Source organism: Drosophila subpulchrella, chromosome X (assembly GCF_014743375.2).
Source record: "Drosophila subpulchrella strain 33 F10 #4 breed RU33 chromosome X, RU_Dsub_v1.1 Primary Assembly, whole genome shotgun sequence".
Lineage (NCBI taxonomy): Eukaryota > Metazoa > Arthropoda > Insecta > Diptera > Drosophilidae > Drosophila > Drosophila subpulchrella.
Window position 1 is genome coordinate 25,528,889 of NC_050613.1, and position 26,722 is coordinate 25,555,610.

The 26,722-nt window shown below is 36.8% G+C and overlaps 1 protein-coding gene across 3 annotated transcripts in view; it reads right to left on the reverse strand.

Annotated features, from left to right (window-relative positions):
* The window catches only part of LOC119555987 (low-density lipoprotein receptor-related protein 2), a 164,323-nt gene that overhangs the window by 75,925 nt on the left and 61,676 nt on the right, over positions 1-26,722 (reverse strand). The gene's annotated exons all lie outside the window — the stretch shown is intronic.

Sequence of the window (26,722 nt, forward strand, 5' to 3'; positions counted from 1 at the left end):
CTACATTTTGGTATATTTTCTCAGCTGAAATAATGTGACCTGGTTTTTCCAAAACTATTTTAGTATTCTACATTTTAATGTACTTTCTTATTTCTAGTATTTTTCTTTGCATTTTTGCTGTTGTTTCATTTCATTGGTTTATTAATTTAATTTTCTATTAATGATGCTCTTGATAAAACTTCAATGAATTTCAATACTTTCCTTGGCATCCCCTACATTTTGGTATATTTTCTCAGCTGATATAATGTGACCTTGTTTTTCCAAAGCTATTTTAGTATTCTCCTCTGCCTTTTTCTGTTGTTTTATTTACAGTAAATTGTCTTTATTCATAAATTAAATTTCTATTATTAATGCTCCAAATAAAACCCCAATGAATACCTTTTGTTGGTTTTTACAGTCTTCAAAGAAATTGCAATATTTTTCTTGGCATCCCCTACGTTTTAGTGTATTTTCTCAGCTGCTACAATGCCACCTTGTTTTCCCAACGCTTTCCCAGTATTTTCCTCTGCATTTTTGCTGTTGTTTAATTTACAGTTTTTAGTGAATTTCCCTCTAACTCACCCGAAACAACCGAAACTGCCAGAAAATCTTTCCCTTGCTGCTGCTGCTGTTGTATTTTGTTGTGCAAAAATGCATTTACGTGCGTTATTTACTTATGCAATTCGAGAGAGTTTAACAAAAAAGAAGATGGAATTAGAAGGAGGAAAGGGTTGGGGGATATATAACTATATATACATACACATTCTTGTATGGTACAAAGGCAGGAAAACAAAACAAAACTCTAATAAATTGCTGGGCAATGCTAAACGGGATGACCAAGCTCCTAACCGGGCTCTAACCGAGTTAAAGGCCAGAACTACGAACAGAGGCCCTCTCTGTCTGCCCCTCTCTATCTACCCCTCTCTTTTTAGACCCCTCATGCCGTCTCTTTCCCTAACGAGCACCGAGTGCAAATGAAAGTTTTGCATTTTTCAGCAGGCCAAAAGAGCCAAACAACCCAAAGAGCAGTTTACCATTGCCATTCTAAATGTGCGGGGTTAAGGTTTGGGCTTGGCTGGCATGGGTTAAGCCACTATCTCAGTGCTCATATGCCAGAAACGGAAGTGCAAGGAAATGAGGCTTAAACCGCACACACACTCACGGCCGCAAGCGAATGAATCGCCAGCCGGACAATTGAAATGCGAGATGGGAATGGGAATTGGAATGGAAATGTGGATGACCAAGACCAGGACCAGGACCTGAATGATGTGACTCAGTCAATCAGTTGTGAAATCCATTGGTGAAAGTCTCCAACTAAATATGATCAGGGGGAAAAGGGCTAATAGTATACTGGAACTTTAGCCGATCAAATAAAAAAGACATGACTAAGTTTGTTACGTTGTTGAAACCATTGGTGAAAATGAATTTTAAAAAAATGGTAATATTGCTAGAAACCAGAAATTGCTATTTTGCTATATTACCAGAAAACAATAGTGAGGTGATCGATCAGATATTGTTGAAAACATTGGTGACAGTAATGAACAGATAATTAAAGTTGCAATAATCATACTCAAAAATAGCCAACAAACAAATGTGAGATGGTTAATTGGATATTGTTGAAACCATTGGTGAAACTAATTAGGAGGAAGAAAGATTCGATATTGTTAAAACCATTGGTGTCACTAAGTAACAGAAAATTAAGTAAATTTTAAGTAAATGGATAAGTTAGAAATAATTGTTGAAATTGTTGTTGAAAATAACGAACTAAAAACAGTGAGTTAGTGTGTCAGATATTGTGGAATCCATTGATGTACTCAACTAACAGAAAATTTTACAGATATTCAGATGATAGCGCACTAATCCAAACAGTATGGCAAAGGCATACTTTTCGAGTTGAATAGTCAATACATTTTAAGAGGTACCAACAATGGGTTAACTATGTCGATGAAAATATATTAAATTGTAAAATTATTCATGGTCTCCAAATGACTTGTCCCATCTCTAAAATTTGGCTTTCACGTTCGCTTGGCCAACAGAAAAAACCGCAAAATTATGCGGCTGCATAGAGATTATCCCTCCACTCCGCCACACTCCTACTGCCACTCCACCATTGTTCTTGTCATTCCCGAAAAAACCGAAATGAAAATGTTGGCCAAAAATTTAAGATATTTTCGTGCCACATCATTTGCAACATTTTTAGCATGCGCCATTGTAATTATCCAAATTCCGAATAATTACCAAACATTTTTCCACGTCGTCAGCATCAAATTGGAAAAAACAAAAGGGGAGGGGGGGGATGAGTTAGTGGCTTGCCAACTGAGATTTTGGCAGCATATTGCGAACGAATTAAGTGCTTGGCGGTGGAAAAGGGGAAGCAAGCATGAGTTGGCAGCCCGGGGAGTTGGTAATAGAAAAGAAAACAAAAAGGAGGAAAACTGGGGGAAAAGAGGAAAAGGCGGCCACAAATCAGACAAATTTATCAACTCGAACTGCTGAATAACAAGGATTGGCCACAGCTGTCCAAAGGGTTTAACATGGGCAAAGGGAACTGGGAAAACCCAGGAAAACCCCAGAAAAACCTCCGAAAAATCCCAAAAGTGAATTGAGCTATAAACTGAAACGGATCAAGCAATTGAGCAGCTATTATAAACGTAAGCACTGTAAAAATGATTTCTATAGGTCAAGAATCAATATTTTTTAAATTGATATTTCCTTTTAAAATTTCTCATTTCCACCTGCAACACAATTATACTGAAAATTCCAGTTCTATTCCATGAAATTAACTATCTATCAACGTCATTTCACAAATCATAAGTTTTAATTACATTTTTTTGCCAGCATTTTATTCCAGTCAGGCTTTTGTTTTGCCTTGTTTACCAATTTTCCGCATCCCTGCTCCCTGCGGTTCATTTTTTAACAAGTTTTCTATTTGATTTTCCCTATTCCTTCTTTTTTTTTGCATTTTCTTGCGCTTGCCATGAGATCTTTTCGCACGCCAAAACTAATATTACGCATACGCCATGGCAACCATGGCACAGGGGGCGGCATGCAAATGCATTTTGAGAGCATTTCAAGTTGACTACAAGGAAATTACACGCTGCGCGCGGGGAAAACTTTTCGCACCCCGAGCACTTAAAATTGGAAAGGGGGGAAAGTTCTCTTTGCCACGCCCCCCGTTGCCCTCACCTGAACGACCGTTTTCACGCTAAAGCGCTTTTTCAAAAGTTCTTCAAAACTCAATTCGCGCTCGCTTTTCCTTCGCTTTACTGGCAACAGACCTTGAAGGTGTTTTTCGTGTTCTTTTTTATTTATATTTTATTTCTTTCAATTCGGTAGGGGTAGTAAAAAGTTTGGTCTGCCAAATAAGCCAAAGGCATTTCATAGGGTACCCCCTTTCAAATTTCCCTAGCAGCATCAATCGCATTTCAATGCATATAAATATTTGATGATGCTGCCAAAAAAAAATGCAAGAAATAGATAACCATTTTGTTGAAAAAATATGACGAAATAATGAAATGGGGCAGCACAAGGCACTTAACGTACTCTAAAATATGTATGATAATAATATAATATGTACGATAAGAAAGATTTAATCTTACTCTTACAAGATGATTAGTTCTTATCTTTATATGCAGATGTGTGTGTCATTTACCTGAAAAGAAACAATAAAAATAAATGATTGATTAGTATGGAATCTTTCTCAAATATATTTTTATAATTAACAACACTATAATCTTATCAATTGATAAGAAAAACTTATATATAACTTAAAATCAAGAATATATTTGGAATAGTAAAGTTTATAGAAACACCAAACCAACAACCCCGCTTCAAAAATATCCCAGATTTCCTAGAATCATTCGCAACTAATCAAACGCGAGGGCAAAAGACTTTCAACTCTCCACTTACACAGGGAGAAATTGTAGGCTAGTCATTTCCCCTGCTCTTAGTATTTTTTTTTTCTTTTGGCCAGCCTTGTTCCTATTAAGATGTTGTAATTGTGGCTAAAATCGCTGCCAAGAATATTCCAGAATTGGCAGCAGACCGACAAAGAGGAGGGGTCAGGGTGATGAAAGGGGGCTGGCATGGGTGTGGCAAGGGGGCTGGGGGGGCGACATGCGGCCAAGTGGTGAGCCAAAAGCATGTTAGCCAAGTCAAGCGGGCGGAGGGACCCCTACATATCTATATCTATATATGTATATGTGGTCTATTCCCAGCCAATCTGCGTGCCTTTGAGAGCATTTGCCAAGATGCAATCCAGGAGGGAGGGGGGTAAAGGATTTCCATTCCCCCCCTTTCCACATTTTCCGCCTCCTTGCCCCTTTTTCTGACCCGCCGCAGGCGTGCGAACATGGCTAACATGTTGGCTCTTTGCAATTGCCAAGAAAAGGCTGAAAAAATATACCAAATATTTAAGGGAGGAGAAAATTGAAATGCCTAACAAGTCTTGATATTTTGTGAATATCTAAAAAAAGATCTATTAAAAATTAGCAAGAATTAGAATATATACAAATAATTTACACATACTTATAGAAAATATTGTAATATTAAATGGAAAATATAATGCTTTACATTTTTCTTTTAAACCAATAATACCACAGGTCCCTTTAATTTATAAATAAATTTTAAAGATATCGCTTAAAACCTAGCCATCTAATTGCTCAAAATATTTTATCATAGCTAACCAAAACTCCTTTTAATATACTTATATTAAACAGAATGATAGGATCATTAAATATTTTCTTAACAATGATATTCATAGTTTATCTGTGATTTCTGCCATCATAAATTATGTTCAAGTTATTGATACTATTAATAAGATTTTATTTCGTAAATAACTCATACAGTTGTTTGAATAAATTTACTTGCCAATGAATCACAAATTTATTCCGTGATGGTAATTACCCATGCCTGGTACACTCGTTTTCCTCATTAAACGTTTGTTCAAGCTTTTAATCCATTTTGAAGCACACACTTAATTATTTGTTTATCGAATATTAAAATCCACTTAAGGACTTTAAGTACACGCCACACGCCACTTTGCCCATGCCAATTAAATGCAAATCTTTGGCTTATCGATGCAGATGGTGAGGGTATGACCTTTGACCTACGCTCCGCTGATGCGTAAAAGTGTTGCCCCACAACCCCAGCCTCACCCTTAACCCCTGACTCGCCTTTAACCCCTGGCTGCACCCCACAAAGGAGTTGTGCTTTTGCAGCGTTTGCATATTTCTCAATAAGAAAATATTCTCGGCTGCATTTCAATGGGCAATCTGAGTCAGTCTGCGTGTGTGTGCGTGTTACCAAATCAGTTTATTTTCGGCTTACAAGCTTAAGCCATCTGCATTTTCCCTCATCTAGCTTATCCCACTTTTCCGCCAAAGGGAGATACTGAGGCAAAAAGTCGCTTTCAGTGAATTTCAAAGGACCAAACCACACCACACATATCGCAAAATAAATAAAGTTCAGAACTAATTTCACTTTGAACTCAACTGCAATATATAAATATATATATATAAAAGATACAGAGACATTGAAAATAAATTATTTTTTGTTTTTTTTTAATAATAAAATATGTCCCTTTGACCACAAAGTAAATAAAATGAATACATATTTTTTTATCTTACAATCCGTCCTCCCTAAAAAAGCCCTTTTAGTGCTGTCGGAAAATCCATTAAATAATTGTCACAACTGTTTGTGTGTGTGCCTTTTAAACCACTCATAAACCAGAGTTGCCCTGGTCATGTTCCAAACACAAATTTTTAATTACAAGCAAATCTGTTGACTCCTTTTTGCAAGCAAAACACATAAAATGTTGCCAACAACTTTATTATTGCCATAAATAAGCGGGGGGAGTGGCGCAGTGGCAGGGTTGCCAGGGCTGCCAGGGGTGGCGAGATAAAACACTGCGGATATTGGGCCACGTAATGCGATAAGAATTATATTTATAGGCGAAGCAAGTGCATTTAATAATGATATTTTCCGCCAACGACCTGCAAAAAGTGTGTGCAATAAAACTGCATTGGCGCAGAAGGGTGGGCCGCAAAAAAAAAAAGGGTTGCCAGGCTAAATTATGATGCAGTAAACTGTCTCTCGCCCCAAACAAACAAAATATATAGTCATACCACAGCAAATCACAATTTTGCTGATTTATGTTAATCAAGGTATTTATTACCCAATTATCCTGGTTTCCATTCAGAAATGTTTTCTGCCGGTCAACATCTCGAGCTAATTAATCAGAGGCATTGTTTTGCGACTTAATTCGCCCCAACGGAACTCAATTATCGAAGCATCCCTTTAGGAGGGACTTATCGAATGGTGTGTTGTCATATGTATCTTTTGGCAAAATTAATTTTGGCAACACTGGCGATGGTGATATGTTGTGATGGTGATGGTCCCTAGAATTTACCTTTATGTCAGCCTTATCTCGGGATTAAAAAGGGACAGGACCCAGAGGGGCTTAACCCATTGAGTAGCTAATAAACACAGACTCTGTGCTCTGTGCTCTATGCTCCGTGCCAGGGTTGCCAAATTTCAGTATGAAACAGCTGAAATTCAGTGTGTTTTTCTTATTTCGCTTTTGTTCTTGTCGCTGGGCTGGGTGCCATATTTAAGCAATTTACTTTGCCATTGAGTGGCGGTGTGTGAATGATATGCAACGCAAACAATGCACACACACACACAAAACACACACTGCCACACACACAGTATACCGCACAGGGGGAAAGAGACGGGGCGAGGCTGTGCGAGCGAGAGAGGGAGCTCTGAAATTTATGCTGTAAGCGCCGCATGCAAATAATGTTAATTTAAATGCGAGTATCATCGTCAGTGGCAGCAGCAGCAGGAGCAACATCACAGCAGCAACCTGCAACACCAGCAGCATACTAACACACTCGCAGCGCAGCACACAAACATATAAACCGTATACACCATATATGAGTTGACAGTCAACAGAGGCAACATCGAATTCCCAACGGCCTGGCGAAGTTTGCTCTCCTCACACGGCCTACAAATGGATCCTGAATCCGGGATGAAAGGCTCCTCGCAAAGATTTGCTCAGGACCCCAAGAGCCCAAGACAGTTTGCCTGAAAGTTGCTGACCCACATCGTCGAGCATCGCTGTTTATTTAATTTTAACATTATTTTTGCAGGCCGCCAACTTCGATTGTAAAGATCGGGGGCTTAAAGGCCAATCTCCGTAAGAAAAATGCTATCAGTACATAAATATCTTCCTTAAATATAGCATATAAACGTATCACTAAGAAAAGAGAGTAAAAGACTTTAATAAATGTTGGAAATTGTTGGATAATTTATATGTAAATGTATATATATTAATTAAGGATTTATTTGAAATTATATTGTATATATAAAAAAAGCTGCTTTGGGATATCCAATTTACCAAAGCATACATATTTACTCTTTAAAAAATCAAATAATAACTAATTTCAATAGGATCATTTATGTTTGATTCTTGGTTTCGTATGATAGCATTTTATAAAAACATATATTACAAAATCAAATGGTGAGATGCCAACAAAAAGTGACAATGGTTTGTGGTAAATGGTCAAAATTTTTCCATCTCTTTCAGGGTATTAAATTATTCCGTTTCGATCTGGCCCTTGTATTTTTTGTGAAGTTCTAGCTGGCGGCATAGATTTCATAGTGGCTGTTGTTCAAAGTGCTTTTTGCTCGTTTATTTTAAAGTGCTTTAACCGAACGCCAGCAAACACAAACAAACATCGGGGATAGGACATAAATATATTCTCGGGTATATATAGATATATATAGAGATATATATATAGGGATGTATGTATATCCCACGACAGACAAATTTAAAGCGCAATTAAGTTTTGCGGCCTAGACGAGACAGAAGTCAGTGTTCAGTAATAAAGTGGAGCGGCCATTTCCCGGTCACAAGTGAGCGACAGAGAGGGCAGAGGCTGGGAAAAGCTGGGGAAAATCAGGGAAGTGGGATATGGGAAATGGGAAATGGCACAGGTGTGTGCCATATATAATGTGCCCCATGGTTGTTGTTGCCACTGCCATTTGCTATCCTGTCTTCCTGTCGGCAATCCTGGCGATTAAGCCGATAATGATGATGCTGATAACGCCGATAATGACGTTGATGACGACGATGTTGCTGCAATAATGCCCTGCCACCACCAGCCGATATTAATGCTTCATTATAATGCCGTCCAGAGTCCGATTTCCGCCTTTTGGAGGCGTAATAAGAGGGGAATACGCCAACCAGGTCCTAAACACCCTAAAAGCAGATCAAATCTCCACGAGAATTTGGTTACAGAAAGCCAAGCTTTTTATGAAAAAACATGGTATAATTACTTACACAGAAAAAAATCATATGGATGCATGGTTTTTTATTTATTAAGTATCATTTTTCTCTCTTCTAAAAAGCTCTAGAACCGAAAAAGAAGAGAAAATATCGAGAGAGTGCCTTAATTTACTCTGGTTGAGAGCATGACAACGATATTCGAAACTCTCCTAAACAGAAAAAGAGAGAAAAAGTAAAATGGCGAACCTATCATGGTGATACGCCCCGTATCTAGATGGAATTGATACTGGATCTCACAAAAAATAATCATCATATCTTATCAATATCATTTCTCTGACATAAGAATACGAACAGCTTCAGTTTTTTCTGCAATAATATACACTTTAATAATATATATGTGTAAGTAATTAACGGAAATTTAATTAGTAGGCCCACAGCAATCAATCTGAGCACAAATCTGGCGAATCATCTTTCTTGGCCAGAAGGAAAAGGCATTTAGGCGTTCGAAAATTCCTGTAAGCCAAGTTAAGCTTCAATGAAAATGAGGGAAAATCAAGGGGGGGAAGAGGGCGATGAAAAATTAATTATCTGTCAGTCAAGTGCGATTTGGATGATATAATCTATGGATATGGCAAAAGTATTTGTCACTAGATTAATCGCTGTAATTATGACTTTGGTTCTGATTCAAGCAACTCAATTAATCGTACCACTTCGATATATGTTTTCCCTTCTAGCAAATATATATATATATGATGTTGCTGCTGGGATTCGCAGGTTGTTGCTGCCATTGTTGCCAATATTGTTCTATTGTTCTCGGATTTTGGCTTTCGGGTTGCCAAAGGTGTGGCTGCTCTTGTTGCAACTTGTGTTTGCAACTCATGTTGCTCTTGGCTTTTTTCCTGCTATTTTATTTCATTTTTTTCCGCCTTTGTTTACCAATTAAAGTTGCCTTAGCAATTTAAAATTGCTCTCAACCGATGTTGTATTTTCCATTTCTTGGATTTAAGTTTCCTGTCATGAAATTCCGTAATTTATCTACCTATTTGCTTATACATTCAGGTGTGAAAAATATCTGAAAAATCTAAGAAATTGTCAAATATTTTGGGTGTACACAAAAAAAAAGTGGGGCAAAAAGGCTTTTAGAGCCGCCTCCTGGGAATGTGGGTGTGTATTTGTGTGTGCTTTATGCATTTGTTACTTGTCATGTTCCTGGCAAGTGTTGGCCATTTTGGAATAATTGTTGGTGTTGTTCTCGTCCCGCTTGGTTTGGCGGTCTGCGGTGGTGCTTGGTGGACACTGGTAAATGGGCCAAGCCAGGAGCAAAGGCATCCAAGGACCAAGGCACCCAAGGGAGCCAAGGGAGCCAAGGACCAAGGACCAGGGCCCAAATGCCAAAACCAAAGCCAAGCTGGGCCTGGCTGTTTGGTTTTGCTAGTCAAATTACCAAAAATAGCAAATGTGAATCGGGCGGTACAAGAACATGAAGGCAGACAGCGGCAACAGCAACACCAACAGCAGCAACATGACAGCCAATTCCCCATCTCATTCTTGCCACAGCTCCCCCTCTCTTTCACTCACTGCGCTATGTGGCTAATTACTTTCGAAAGTCAAGTTATTAGCGTGATTACAAAGGCATTGCACATGAGCCAGGACAACAGCAGCATCAACAGCAGCAACAGCAACATCAACAGCAGCAACAGCAACAGCAGCAACAGCAACAGCAGCAACAGCAACAGCAGCAACAGCAACATCAGCAACAAGCAACAGCGGAAGCCAAAGAAAGAACAACAAGAAGTAGCAGAAGATACACAGAAAGAGCAAAGGAGGGTGAATAAACAGTGGGGCAATATTAAAAAATCAAAATAAAATATGATAAAATATAAAATAAAGTAAAAATAGTATTTTATATATTATTATTTTATATTCTTACACTGATCGAAAAAAAACGTAGTAATATATTTGGCATAAAATGATGGAAAGAAAAAGTGATGGAAAAGAAAAGTATATCTATTATTATCGTTTTATTATTTTATATTCTTACATTGATCGAAAAAAAACGTAGTAAAAAAAGGGGCATAAACTGATAAAAAGGAAAAGTAGTAAATCTATTATTATCGTTTTATTATTTTAAATTCTTACACTGATAGAAAAAAAACGTAGTAATATATTTGGCATAAACTGATGGAAAGGAAAAGTAGTATATGTATTATTATCGTTTTATTATTTTATATTCTTACACTGATCGAAAAAAAAACGTAGTAAAAAAAGGGGCTTAAACTGATAAAAAGGAAAAGTAGTAAATCTATTATTATCGTTTTAATTTAACTATTTCCGATATAGTTTTTACCAATTTCTGCTTTAAAAATGTTATATTGAAATTATTACAATTTAAACTTTAACTATATATATTTTTTAAATAAATTACAAAAAGCATAAAATAAATATGGCTAACATAGTATTTAATATTTAATAACTCTATTCAAATATTTTCAAATTAAGTTATGCAATTTAAAATGATTTTTGTTAAGTTTAAATATTAAATACATCATTTTGAGTTTAAAAGCCATTTTTTTGTTCCAGTGTAGAGCTAAACTTTATATTATTCTTGCAAATCCTTTTTTAATATTTAAACAGTGATTTCTGGATAAACTGAATTTAAATTCTCTCACTTGCTCCACATTTTTGATCATCTGCCGTAATTGAGCGGAATTTCCGCCTTAATTGCTGACTTTGCAGGATCTGAGGAAAGTGTTTTCCCAATTTGCAGGACCACTGTGCAATGTCCTTGCAAGGCGGCAACAACAACAACATCCGAAAGGCGGCAGCCTTACATGAAAATTAGCCAAGCGTTGCCAATTGGGGCGGTGGTTTGGGTGGTCTTCGGTGGATTTAGGGTGGCTTCAGGGTGGCTCTGGGTGGGGCAAAAGAGCGTAGGGCAAGTGGTGCTAGCGGTGCGCCCATGTGGTTGCCGTGGCAATTTCGTGGAGGCTGCGGAGCAGCACATAATAATGAAAATAATCATAAAAACGGCTACAGGATGTTGGGTTTGGGGTTCCCCCCCCCAAATTATTTTTGGGCTGCAACAAGGAAGCTAAGGATGCGATGGCTGCAGGGCTGTGTAATTGCCGCCGGGCAGCGCTAATGTTGCTGCTGCACCGCCCCCATGTTGCATGTTGCCGCCGTCGCTGGCAGTTAAGTGCCGCCAGCAATCAGAACCGCCATCGTCATCATCAGTGTGGAATAGCAACAGCTTTTCTGATTTGATTTTCAAATTTCACTATTCAGTGTGTCTTTTTTCCTTTTATTCTCTCCCTTTTTTATGTTTTACATTTGCATTTCTTTTTTGTATATAAATGAGTGTGTGTGTGTGTGCGCTGGTCACATTTTAATTAGCGTGCAAATTAATTGCCACCAATTAAGGCAAATTTTCAAATGGACAAATTGATAATTACTGGGAATCACAGAGAGCGGGAATTTGAATTGTTCAGGCGTAACTAAAATGTGCCCAAAATAATTGAATGCAGTAAAAAAAGGGAAATCCAAAATGTTTAAATTTTTTGGCCATACTTTTAAGCTAGAATTTTGTTTGGGTCTTAAAATAAGTACAAGGAAACCCTTCAGTTGGCAATAAATAAGGTTTTTATTTCCATCTGCAATCCAATTTAGTTTTTCTAGTCAACCATTAGCTTTAATTAACCAAGTTTTAGGGGTAAAGCTGAGGTTTTTTCAGTTCTTTCACCATTTTTACTAAATTTTATTGCATTCTATTTCGTGTTGGATTTTTGTTGTAATTAAATTAACACATTGTGCTTGTTAACAAACAACTTTTGGGCTTTGGTGCGTGTCCCGTAGGGGATTCCGTGTGGCTCAGAGACCGGAGAAGGAAAAGGACATGAGAAAGTTTTCCCTAGTAGCCTGGGGGATTTCCCCAGCATTTCACATTCCCCCGCCCCCTCCCTCGTTACCACACATAGTTGTGTGTACTTGGGGCAAGTGCAAGTCAATCAGGCAACATAATGAACTAATTGAAATAATTGCCAGGCTGCATAGTTAAAATACATAAACAAAGTCAGTAAACAGAGACGTGGAGGAACGAGGGGGGCATTCCCAACCCCTTTCGTAAAACTTGTGAGTCTGTAAAAAAAACTATAAGCAAGCTTTTAAATACCCTTAAGAAAATTATACCATTATCCTTTGATATTTTATAATATTTTGAGTCTGTGAAAAAAACTATAAGCAAGCTGTTAAATACCCTTAAGAAAATAATACCATTATCCTTTGATAATTTTTAATATTTTGAGTCTGTAAAAGAAATTATTAACATGCTTTTAAATACCCTCAAGAAAATGAAACCATTATCCTTTAATATTTTATAATATTTTTAACAACCCCCATCAATCTTTATATAATAACTTCTGTAGTACTTTCAAAAAACTAAAAACGAGCCTTGAAATGCCCTCATCAGTCAGTATTCTAAATATTATTAATAATTATTTTAAAAATATTTATTATTACTACTTTTTCTAGTAAAGTCTATCTAGAATATACGTTATTAGACATATGGAACAACATCACAATACCCTTCTTTGAGGGTATTCCAACTTTCCATAGCATACTTTGCTGCGCTGCTAAGCTGAAAAAGCGGACAAACAACAACTTGGGAAATTCATTTCATTTAAACGCTTTCCTTGGCCAAACTAACGCTGAAAAGAGAGGGCAACGGAGTGGGCGACAGGGACAGCAACACTTAATGGACGCTTGCCTTCGCAAAACTTCTTTTCACAGAGCGAAAGTGGGCGTGGGAGAAAGGGGGGAGGGGGTCTAAGGGCTAAAGGTGACTAGTGAAAAAAAGGGGGGGTCGTGGGCGGTGGGCGGGGCAGCTTAGGCTAAGGAGCCGTTGACGCTGGCCGCATTGGCGCTCAAGCTGAAAACGTTTCCAACAAAAAAAAAGTAACTTTTTCCCCATTTTCCCCGATTTTAAAGGAAACGCTGGGGAGGGGGCGTCACGGGGGCAGCCGAAACTTTTCACAGCAATCTAACCGTTTATGCACTTGAAAAGTCCCGTGCACCTATGCACAGTGAGCACTCGTTGAGGTGAATAAAAAGAGAGCAAACAAGGGGAAAGGGCAGGCAAAGGGTAAATCAAATTTAAACAGTAGTGGTGTTGAATAGGGAATATGATTTATAAATTATGGCAAAATTTTAATAAAAAATCCAACCAATCAACCAATAACTGCATATTATGTAATATTAATATTATTAAAATGAATAATTATTAAATTTTAATCTTGGTAAAATATTATTTTTCATTTATTGATTATTTTTCATTTAATTACTTTTTACTGTAATTCCTAAAGAGAAAATCTGAGTTGGCAAAGGAACATTAAGCTATGAAGGGACTCTAATCCACAGTCATCACTCAGTAATGTTAACTTTTATTGCCTAGACATTTTATTAAATGTTTTTAAATGCAATAAACTTAAGCTGTAAACTTATTTTCAATATTTAAATAATTCTTAACAATTATAGAATACCAATGCAGCTCCTCAAAAGCCATACAAAAAATCAATCCAAGTCCTGCTTAGTCAGCTTTCACTGTGCCAACCAAAAGGAGGATGAGAAGGTGATATGGGGGCAGAGGTCACGGCGTGGGGCAGGCGGGGTCAAAGCGTTTGGGGCACTCAACCGTCAATACGTGATAAAAGTTTTGCTGCTGCTGCCGTTTCCGTTTCAGCCAAAAACGAACGAAAAAAAAACCAAAAACGAAAAAAGAACTTCAAAAATACATAGAAACGAATGCTGAAATCCAGTAAAAATGCACTAAAATATTTGAAATGTGCGTGCAGGGAAAACCCCTTGAAATGCGAAAGGAGCGGGCTTCTGCCCATGGAAACTTGTTAAAAGGTAATTGATACAAAATGACGTTGAAATTGAAGTTGAGTTCGAGACCTGCCCCATATGTCCATTGCCCATCGTCCATCGCCCCTCTCTTTCTAACCGCCGTGCAGCTATCTCTTTCGAGCAAAAGTTTCATTTGCGAGAGCTGGACGTCCGCAGCAATTTTCTATTTAGCCAAAGAAATTCCCACAAAGCCATTTAAAGTTATCGATAATAGACAAATAGGTGGGGAAATCGAGGCAGAAGGAAGGATCCCCCCCCATATATATATATGTATATATATTCTATATGTTGGCAGAGTCAAATTTAAAGCGGGGCCAAACAATGGACAAACAAATGAGAAAAGCAAACCCAGAAGTTTTCTTTCCGCCCCCCCACCCGTCCAAAAAAATATCCAAAAAATAAGGAAAACCCATGGATGGAGTAAGAATAGATGGCTAGAAAAAAGAAGGAAAATTGGGAAAAGCAGGGCAGCAGACAGTTTTGCTAATAAACAGAACTCGAAGAGAGTAGAAATTTTCATAGCAAATTGGTTTGTGCTGCGATTGCGATTGGCTTGGAGTTGAATTGGAAAGAAAAAAACTAAATCAGAATGCAAAAGCACTCAACGAAATCTATTTAAAAGCTTTGCGGGATTTTATTTTGCATTTTAAAGCAAGGTTGTTTGGGAAAACAAACGAACTTATATTTGTTTCAGTATTTTTATATTAAAAGATATATGTATATTTATGGCAGGGGAAAAAATAAGTTCGTATGTTAAGAGACTTAACTAATTTTTAAAGATTTTGTTACGTGTTTGTAACTACGTTACTACATTTAAAAAAACGTTTTTTTAGGTGTTCTGAAAAAGTTTTTAAAATGTATATAAATTTAATTTTTATTTATTTCTAATTTTAATAAAGTATAACTAACTAAAAAGTGCCTTAAAACATTAAAGAAATTTAAAAATTGTTTTTTTTACAGCTTTTTCTAAATTATATTGTAACGAATTTTAAAATTATCAAAATAAAAATGAAAAAAAATGTTAAGTATATGAATATACCTAATAAAAGTGTTAATACGCCTATATGCGCTCTAAGTTTTATTTAGTTTAAGGGCCATTTTATAAAAGTCAGTTTTAATGAAATATTTCCCCCAGTGTATTGCCCCTCAGGTATACAAAAGACGGCTAGAGGAAAAAAGAAAATGCCCCACTGCTCAGACAAGCGGAAATCCTTTTCATGCCAATTTTTACGGAAGCGGCCATATTTGTGGTAGATAATCGGTTTGCGTCTCCCTCTCGCCCAGTCACTGCTGATATGCCCCATCTCTTTCACTCCGCCTCAGGCTGTCTCTTTCTCTGCTGCTGACACAGCAGCTGTTGCCATGTTGTTTGTGGGACGCACTTGCCTCAGTGAACTTTGACCGCAGGACGCGTCTGCAAATGAGCGAAAAGGTCGAGCAAGTCTGTCCACTTTTCTGCTGATGTATGGCGAATATTTTTTACTTCGGCTCAGCAAGTCTCTAGGCAAATACTCGAATCAAAGTCCTTTTTTTTGTGTATTTGCGTAAGCTTTTAATCGAATTAATTGCATTTGGCTGAAGAGATTTCTTTCTCAATAGATGAGCCTTTTGCGAAGTCTACAAGCTTATGAAATTGAAATTGCAGTTGAATGATTTCCATTATTTCTTAGAATGTTAGCCCAAGGACAGGCCAGCCATCCTGTTGACACTCAAGTGGCCATCAATCAATCCATTAAAATTATTCCTTCAATTGAATTAAAACGAAGAAAGTGAATGGGAGAAAGTTGACCAAAAGTTTAGCATTCCACAGAAAGTTGTGTGCTTAAATATTATAAATGAAAAGGCATAAATATTGTTTAAATAATATTAAAATGATTCTGTTGTAACATAAAATATGTATCATGACTTAAAATAACATAGAAAATATATTGTTAAACATAAAGAGCTGTACGCAAAATTAAGCAAAAGTAAATATTCCATCAGTTTTAATGCATATGATAAATTAGAAGATATGCAAATTTTACTGCCCAATTCGGGCAAACTTTTGGGAAATGTGCAACAAACTTCCCAAGAATGTTTTCACGGAACTATTCACCAAAGTCTGGCCAAAGCCTCGGGCATTCGCATTCCACATACGCCCCGTGAGCCCGGGGCGGAACGGAAAGCCATACAGGTGCACAGCCACATGGAAAGTAAATTGCATTTTATATTTTAATTCGCACATTTATGGTTTGGCATGCAAAAGAGTCTTCGCCGAAGAGCAGTGGCAAAACAAAAGTTGGCACAGGCGAAAAAGTAAGAAAAAAGTAAGCGAAACGAGAACCCAAACGAGTCCTGACTGCAAATCCTTGAAAGCATCTCTGCTCCTGAAGCACACAACCACACACACACACACACGGAAAGATGGGGCAAAAAAGGCGAAATTATTATAGAAATAATATGCACTTTATGTGCCACACAGAGAGCCACAGGTCGACGGAGTCCAGAACACCCGCTTTTAGACTCCATTTCCATTTGGAAGCAGGGGGTAAAACCCCTAAACGAGGCGAAAGCCAAAGCCAAGGGCGTTGCAGGACCAAAGAGGATATGTGTGTGTGGCAGCATATTGTGAGGTACTTCTGGCACATTTCCATCTTTTCTTGCGGTCAACCGGACTAAAACAAGAGATTAAAGATGGAAAAATATAAATATGAAATATTTAACAGGAAGTTATTTAACTAAGAATATGTAATCATCTTTTTTGAAATAGATAAATAATAAATAAATATGTATGCTTGTTCTTTCGCCAATTTGATTAAACTTCATACCAAAACAAAAATTGCAAATATGTTGCTACTAATAAGGCCAAACGTGTTTTTAAGGAAGCCAAATGCTTCACTTGACACTTTGGTCACACACATTTCGCCGGTCTGGTCACACTGTTCGCGCGGGTTGCATACGTGCCGGCGGTTCGGCGTTCCCTTTCGCTCTTACTGTGAAAACGAGACGAGACGCCAGTCGGACGTGGCTTAACTTTAACAGTTATGTGTTTTTGCTGCTTCTGCAAGTAAATTTGCATGTGTAACGGTCAGTCGTCAGCTGTACAACCCCGCAATGCACCCAAGTGCCGCCCACTCAACGAAAAAGCCAGAACAGCTGACAGTCCTTGTGTGAAAAATGTAATTTCAACGTTATCCTGACGTAATGCCAACGTTATCTGCTTGCACACGCCTCTCGATGCGGCAGAAAGAGAGAGAGGGTGCTATAGATGGCAGAAAGAGACGGAGTTGGCTTGACAGAAAGAGACGGAGCACAGGTTATGCACATGTTGTTGCTGCTTTGTTTGTGCGGTTTGCACAGCAAAAAATGTTATCAATTGTCCATAAAACATGCAATCATTTCTGTAAGGCTCTATTTTTTTAACATTACATATACATAACACCAAATTTCATCACATTAATTAAATATATATAATTAAATATTCGTTGCAATTGAATCCCAGCTTATTAACTTAATTCCATCTTTTCAAACTGCAATTATATGGTAAAAAATGATAAATGCTTATTTTAATCAAGCCATGTTTTTTTTTCTTGGGACAATCGAAAAGTCAATTTACAACTTTACACCTTATTGATTATGCAATGGAAAATAATGTATACATTTTAATAAATAATACAGAAGCTTTCGGAGCTCAGATTAAATATTGAAATATTTAATTAATATGTTGGCATAATTTTTTTAGATATTTTTCAATGAAAGCAATATTAATTTGTGTAGTGCTTTCAGGGATTAGAAGTAATTTGATCATTTTTCCCTTGGCTTCTGCTTTTGGATCAGTGCACTTTGGCTGTTCACTTCAGCAGTTAACTCTGTCACACTCCTCAGACCAAACTCTTGCCTCTCTCTCTGTTTGCATATGGCCATCTCTCTCCATCTCTGTCACATTGCTGGCAACAAATTTTGGTTTATATTTATTGCATAAATTTTGATGGTCATAAAATGGAATTTGCCATAGAGAAAATTGTTTTGAATTTTAATTTACTTGTCGGGACGGACAAGAACAACAGAGGCAGCTGTTGGCAGACAGGTGCAAAAGGCAAATGTAATAATAACCGAAATGGATTCTGGATTTTTGGGGGGCTGTCACACCGCTGGAATTGGCCCCAAAGTAGGCAATAATTCTGAGAGCCCCCCACCATATACAACTACAACTCACTACACAAATCCTTTACGGTATCCTCTTAGTCCTGGTCATTATTAATTGGCAATTGTGTTAATGCAACAAATGAAACGGGGGCCAACGGAAGTCGGACATTTTGGGCCTTAATCTTCGGAGGCAGCTCCTCGAAAAGGGGGGCGTGGCCGGTCTGTATAAATTGCACTTTGATTCGAGTCCAAATAAATTGCAAATAGCAAATAGCAAATGGCAAATAGCAAAGGCAATGGCAAAGCAACTGACAGGAGCAGACAAAAGCAGGAGGAAAGTCGAAGGAACTGGACAAAATAGTTGGAAAATGTTTTCGGTAAAAGTTTTAGTTGTGATTCCCTCACATTTGCGCAAGTAAATATAAATATGCAATGAATTCGAGCAATTACGTCAAATTGGCAGAGAGACAAAGGAAAAACAGAAATCATGCCGGAAGAGAATGCTTTTCTTCCTGTAGGAAAAATATCAAATTTCATTTAAGCAAAGGGAAAGCAAGAAATATGTTAAACGATATATAATATTATGATTTCATTTCACCATTAAATTAAATTCTATAAATTTAAATAGTACTTTGTTGGTATATGTTGCACATTATCAACAGCCAATTACTTATTCAATTCCTTGAGTTTAATTCTATAAATTGGAATAATAATCTGTTGTTCTAATAAAACGTTCTTAATAGTAATAGAATACTTTCCAAGGCACAAATAAATTTATTCAAGCTCAATTTATACGCCCAACTTGATCGATTACCCAAACCCTTTACGAGGCAGATCAATTTCCGCTGGGTAAACACTTTCTTTCTTGTAATCTATTCTTTTTGCTAACAACAGAGCTCTTGTGTTTTTCTGTTTGCTCAATTTTCGGTCAATTCAATTTGTAGTTTATTTATTTCATCTTGGACAGCTGAACGCCCGCCATTCTCATTGGGAAATGAATTTTCCCAAAGCCTTGGCCCGTTTTCCTATTTTTTTTCTATTTTTTTCACCATTGACTTTGACGAGCCATCGAAATCACTAGTGCCCACTCTTTCGCGCACAATAGTGCCGCCTCTTTCTAGCTTTTTTTTTAAGGTTCCTTTTGAGAACGCCAAGTGCTAATGTCAAAGTAAGTCAACCGCTTTTGTTGACTCCTCTTTGACTTTCAGTCGACGGCGTCACTTTTAGTGCTAAGCAAATTTTGCAGTCAAGTAACTTGTGCACTCGAAGAAAATAAGGGAGCCAAGGAGAAGTCAGTATTTTAAAAGTGCAGCATGAAAAAATGGGAAAATGAATCAACCGCAATGGTAGTTTCGGTAGAAAATATTGCTTTTCATAAATCAAAAATATTATTCAGCAACTTTTGCATTTTTAAAATTTTTTTCCATGTCTTGCAAATATTTTTTTACCAATGGCAGTAAGCAAGGATAGTCTTTCACTGAATCTCTGTCCTTTTTTGCCTTAATTAAAATTGGAAAGAGAGGGCGATAGCCATAGAGAGAGAGAGGGAGAAGGAAGTGCGCTTAATTGTGTTCGATTACACTGACTAACAGGAGTTTCGGTTTATTCGTTCGATAACCATATCGAATGTCTTGCTCAAAGTGGAAAAATATGCAAATGATTTCAACTTACCCATCAAAGCAAATAAACACACACACACACACACGTGCATGTATGTGCTGTTCTTAATTGGAAATAGTTAGTTCGAGTTTTTTTTTACCTGCAATGAAAGGGATATGAATTTGTATGAATATTTGGTTTAATTAATGCAGGAATATCAGGAATATCAAAGTAATTACATTCTATGTGCGTTCAAGCAAATAGTAATTGATAATGAAAGCCGCTTGCAAGTAATTCCATTTGCAAGTAATAATATGTAATATGTAATATGTAATTTGCTTACAATTTTTAGACTGCAGGGAATATGCAAAATCGATTTTGCCCCCCCATCCTAGCACGAAACCTAATTAGTTTTCTCACAAAGAGCCCAAACAACAGGAATCCCAGTGTAATCTTCGATTTCCAGTTGCAGAGGCCCAATAATCCATATGACCGGTGGGAAATGGTGAAAAAGCAATGGGAAATCGAAGAGTAAGGATTCAAATGAGAAACGACTGCAAGTATTGTCATAGAATTTATGGTTCAACTTTTACGTTTCACTGTTGCTCTGTCATTGCCAGGGAAATGTACACAAAATGTGGTCATAGAGAGGTCGGCCCAAGAGCAGCCATTACTTTCGTTTGGGTAACGTACAGTGAAGCCCTAAAATAAACAACCTTATCTTTTTGGTTACATTGTATTTAATTACTGGAACATTAAGTTAAAAATGTGCTCTCGAAGGTATTAGACTTTAAAATCGGTTGGACATTACAGGAGTTATGCACTTAAAAAGTGCTGTCATGGGTCACCAAGCTAAAGATTATTGGAATTATTGGAATTTAAAAGCTTAAAAATATTTCTTACAAATGCAGATTTTAAAAGAAATGGTATAACCAATTATTAAAAGAATGCCCCGTTGAGATCTGAGTCCTAATACTTAAGTTATGGTCTTATAAGGTTCAGTTTGGGGTCACCTTTTTTTGTTTTTCTTAATATTTGTAACATTTTAAATAAAGATAATTTTATAATTTTATTACAAATTCTTTGAGGTATCACACTTTAAAATTCAACACCCGTGACTTTAGTTATGTACTTTCAAAGTTGTGCTTGGGTTACCTAAATTGAAAATAAAAAAAAAAAAATATTACAACTTAAATAAAATACATTTTAAATACAGATTTTAAAGAATTCAATTACAAATTTTTAGAGGTATACCTCGTTGTGATGGGAGTCCTGTGACCCAAGTAATTGGCTTTCGAAGTGCACATCGGGGTCACCATTTTGGTGGTTACTATACATTTAGCCTTGGAATTTATTCTTTGTGGTTGTTCAGCCATCAAGAGGGCCCACTGTGGCCACATGGACATTTGTCTGCGACTAAAAAGGCGCGCTTCGCTGCACTTGAAATGAAGTTGTCTGTGTGCCGGTGCGTCTGGCTGTCAGTGTGTGTGCGTGCGCGTGTCCTTTGTGCAATGTCTTCATATCCTTTCCGCCTCTGTGTGTGTTTGTTTGTGTGTGTGTGCTGTGAGCTGTATTAAATATTTTTCTGCTCGCATTCAAAGCAATTGCGAACTGCTTTTCATTTGCAGTCACCGTGTCTGTGTGTGCATCTGTGTGCGTCTGCAACTAATCTCATAAATCCCAAAGGTAAATATACACAAACAAGGAAAAACGCTTAAAAAGAATTGCTCAAAACTTCTCAGCACTCGACTGGCGTACGTCTCTGTATATGTGTGTCACACACATCGGCAGAAGAAAAATAAAAAAAAAATATATAGGGAATGGGAATGGGAATGGGAATGGTTTTCCGCCTGGCTGTCACTCTATATAAATAAATGCACCTCTATTTATATACATTTTTTTTTTTTATTTACTTGCCTGCCCCTGGAGGGTATGGGTTTGCATTTTATTTCCATTTAATTTGCGGTCTGCAGCGCTCTGCAACTAAATGTTTTTGACTTCGGACATATCCTTTGGATACTCGAAAGTCGAAAGAAAGAGACGAAAGAACATATAGAAATGGGACGACAATCTCGGAGGAATTCACAGCACACACAGCGCTCAGCTCACACAAAACGTATTCACACAGAAATCTATATAAATGCTTAATATCAGATGCAAATATTCAGCTGGCAAATTCCACCGGGACATTGACTATTCAAATCGATTGCGTTTTTTTCTTTAACTTTCGAACAAATAATCGAATAATTTTCGACTCTTCGAATGGGGGGGAAATATAAGAAAGCCAAAGCCATTTTCTGTGGTCATAAATGTCTGGAGAATTGCAAATGCTTAGGTTATTCGACAAAAAAGGAGGCCAAAAGCTGGCAAAGCTGGGTTATCGGATGATTTATCCCGTTTACCTATGAACTCGGAGGGTATGCAGGATATGCAGCAATTTATTGACTTAATTATTCAATATTCGAATTTATTGAGCTTCAAGCACATAAGCAAAATATCGTTTACCATTTTTGCAAATATTTATTTTAATTCTTGTCTGAAAAGAGTATAATAAATGCAAGATATCTTATTATCGTGTTCAATTTGCCAGTTAAATAAATTTCAAATTATATATTTTTTAAAGTCTTAACCAAAATTTGTAGGTAGTGTTTAAAAAACAAGTAACAATCAGGTAAATTTAACCCTTTACTTTTCCATTTCACTTTATTTTTCTACTCCATTTGTTGTGCAAGCCCCAATTTCGATTGAAAATGCGGGAGTCTGTGTGTTTGGACATCATCGCTTAGTGTTGGGCAATGTCAACACCTCCTGTACTTTTTACCCTTTTGCAACCCTTAACACTTAAATTTCAAATCATATATTTTTAAAGTCTTATCATAAAGTAAATTTACTTAAAAATCAAAATTTGTAGGTAGTGTTTTGAAAAACAAGTAACAATCAGCTAAGTTTAACCCTTTACTTTTCCATTTCACTTTATTTTTCTACTCCATTTGTTGTGCAAGCCCCAATTTCGATTGAAAATGCGGGAGTCTGTGTGTTTAGACATCATCGCTTAGTGTTGGGCAATGTCAACACCTCCTGTACTTTTTACCCTTTTGCAACCCTTAACACTTAAATTTCAAATCATATATTTTTTAAGTCTTATCATAAAGTAAATTTACTTAAAAACCAAAAATTGTAGGTAGTGTTTTGAAAAACAAGTAACAATCAGGTAAATTTAACCCTTTACTTTTCCATTTCACTTTATTTTTCTACTCCATTTGTTGTGCAAGCCCCAATTTCGATTGAAAATGCGGGAGTCTGTGTGTTTGGACATCATCGCTTAGTGTTGGGCAATGTCAACACCTCCTGTACTTTTTACCCTTTTGCAACCCTGTGTGTGTGTGCGACTTATTTGCTGAGTGACACACAAATTCGTTTCGGCGACAAACGCCTCGACTTTGACTGGCCCAAAGTTATTGGGTTTGTGGGGTGGGGGGGTCGTGTTCATATATATAGGGCGGGGTTCGGAGTTCGGAGTTCGGTTCCCAAGGATGTTTGAGTTGTTAAGCTGCTTTGGGGTCTGCTGCCGGGTCCTCAAAACCCCCACATGTGCGGGAAGTGGTCAAGAGCGTTGTCCATTCAGTGTTCACTTTGTTGTCCTGCTTTCATCCGCTCCTTTCGCACTTTCTTCGTGCTCATCCTGTCATGTTTTCCGTGTATATTTCTCTGCCATTTTTATGCGATACTAAATTTTATGTGGGTGTTTGTGGGTGTTGCGGAAAAACGAATCTACAATGTGCAGCGTCATTTGATGGTCGAATACATTTTCCTTTCTATTTTTTTTTTTAGTGGCCAGCGCAAGGAAATGTGATAGCGGGATTTTGTCGAACATTGCTAGCGATCTTGAGTGTCCTGGCAGGTTAAAGTTATGCTATTTGAGTCTCAAAATCGATTCTGGGTCAAAAAGTAGTGTAAGCTATTTTAGGACTCAGTTGAGGTATTTTTAAATAAAATCAAATGGTTCTTAATACAACAGTAAACATTTTTTTAAAGTCGCTTTTATAAAGTGTTTTGATTTAAATATATAGGTAACCATTATAAATTAAATCAAATTATATTTATTAAGCATTTACATTACTTTTGCAACATAATTTGTTTCTTAACTTCTTAAAATCATGTTGATGACTGTAATGGTCCCTTATCCTTTTTTTTTAGGGATTTCTATTTAGATTCCTAGTCGTTTGTTTCGTTTTTTGCCCCTAAAATTATTTCATTCACATGCCAAGGTTTTTCTTGCCTCTCGCTCACTCCGCTCCTGCCCTCTCCCTCACTCACTAGCACACATCATAAATATGCTCGCCCAAAAGTGCCGTTTTGTCACTCTACCTCTCGCCATCTCGCTTTCTCAACGCCTCCATCTCCATCTCCGTCTCGCTCTAACTTGCTGCGGTTGTTGGTGTTATTGTTGGCCTTGCATAGAAATTACTTTCACTGGGGAAATGGGATTTTCGTTGTTATTCTTGTTGCAACACTGCGGCGATTATGCGACGCCAAAGCAATTTTTGGGCAGAAATAGAGAGAGAGGGGAAATTACGAAAGAAAGAGAAGGGTAATATGGATAAAGCTTTCAGTCTTATGCGGTGTTTTCTACGTAAATTAAGCAAAGCTATTAAGTGAAGGAAAACCAAAATGATTGTAATGTTTAAATCTCTTTTTTGTAAATTAAATTTTAATTATTTAAAAATAATTGAAAAATATTTCTCCCATAAAATTGCATACAAAATAGTTGTATTTTATTAATTATGAAAGAATTTTGGAATTTTCTTGTGTTTGCGTGGATTTTTCAATTTTCCTTTCCGTTGCATTTAATGTGATTATTTTATATTATTTTTTTCATATTTGTGTTTGCAATTTGCAATTTCCCTCGCACAAAAGTTGCGTATGCAGCACACGTTGCGTATGCGTGATGTCAGCAATGATTAATTAATGAAACAAACAAACAGGCGAGTGCGTGAGCGGGAGCGAGATGGCTGTACAGATAATGAGCGAGACAGCTGCAGAGCATAATCATTAAGAGCAAAACGATTAATTGCTCAAAAAATTACGACAAAAAGGCATTAAAATTTGATTTTAATTTCGTATTCACGCATCGCTTAGTTGTTAATCCATTAGGTACAGCAAAATCCAGCAGGGAATAAAGGCATACATATATATTTCTTGGGTAATCGAAACTAATTAGTGGACATCGGGGAAAATTACAGATTTTCCTAACATTTTTTCCTATTTTTTTTTTGTTGCCGTTTTTGCGCCCTAATGGCTGGCCACAAATTGAATAATTGCATGAGTTACACACACACAACGAGCAAAAGAAAAAAAATGGGAAAATCAACCAAAAGCTTGTTAAATTTCCCACGCTTCTTGAAAGAAGCAAAAAACCAGCATAAGAAAAACGGCGACAGATGAAAAAAGAAAACTTTCGGGGAGGAGACTGCACACACTCAAACAAAATCATGATAATTGAATCAAATTGCATGTCAACAGTGGATTAGCAAAGCGAGAGAGTGGAGGGAAAAGTTATATAAAAATTGCATTGAAATGATTATTTGAGAAAGTAGCAGAGAAATTGCCACAGAAGCCGCAACTTGTCCTTGTTCCCACGCACAAAGCCCTCCTTATATGGTACCTATATATCTATAAAATATATAAGACAGACTCATTTGAGGCTGGAAAAATCAACAACAGACAAATGAAGAGGCGAAGAATAAAAAGAAAGGCGCGGAGAAAGGAGGAAAGGGTCCTCGGCAACATGGGTTAAAGTGCTCTCTTCTCCCTGCAAAAAATGGCTGATAGAGTGGGTTAACCCACGTCCTGATGAGGCACACTTTGGTTACTTTCCCATTTCCCTCAGCCTTTCTCTCTCTCTCTTTTTAAAACAATGAACTGCAAATTGTGCGCAAATTACATAAAAAAGTAAACAAAAAAAAAAGAAAATATGGCCAGAGTGGGGGACAGCACAAAAATATAAAGAATAAATAAACAAGTAAACAAAAGGGCAACCAAGTAAGATCAAATGAAAAATGCGGCAGGGCAGCAAAAGTTCAGTGAAAGAATGAGTCAGCGAAAAGAAGTACATTTCGCATAATGCACCACATGGCGTATGCTTGATGTGTGGAAGCATAGCCAAGAATAAGCACGAAATTAATGGAAAAAGAGAGCTCAACGGAAAGCAGGAAAACAATTTTCCAAAAGTCAAGTGCTATAAAGAAAATCCATAAATTAATTATCGAGCTGAAGAAACTGAAAGAGAATGGCATTTAAGAGAAAAGCAAATTGTTGTGCATTGTTGCAGAAAATTATAAAATATAAATCTTATATATTACTTTACTTAAAAATTCAAAATAATAAAATAGAATAACAATCTAGATTAATCCATAAATAGAAAGAAAGTCCATAATTTAATTACCAAGCTGAAGAAACTGAAAGAGAATGGCATTTAAGAGAAAAGCAAATTGTTGTGCATTGTTGAAGAAAATTGTAAAATATAAATCTTATATATTTCTTTATTTAAAAATGTAAAATAATAGAATAGAATAACAATCTAGATTAATCAAAAAACAGAAAGAAAATCCATAATTTAATTAAGGAGCTGAAGAAATTCAATGAAATTCAAAATCAAATGAGAAATCCAAGCTAATTAACTAATGCAAAATGAAAAATGTTGTGAAAACAGAATACCAATCTAGATAAATCCAAAAATACCACAAACTAAATGCCTTTGCACACAAAATAAAATAACTTCAAGTCATAATTCGCCCTATCTAAGGGCAGAAAAATAAATCTGCTAAG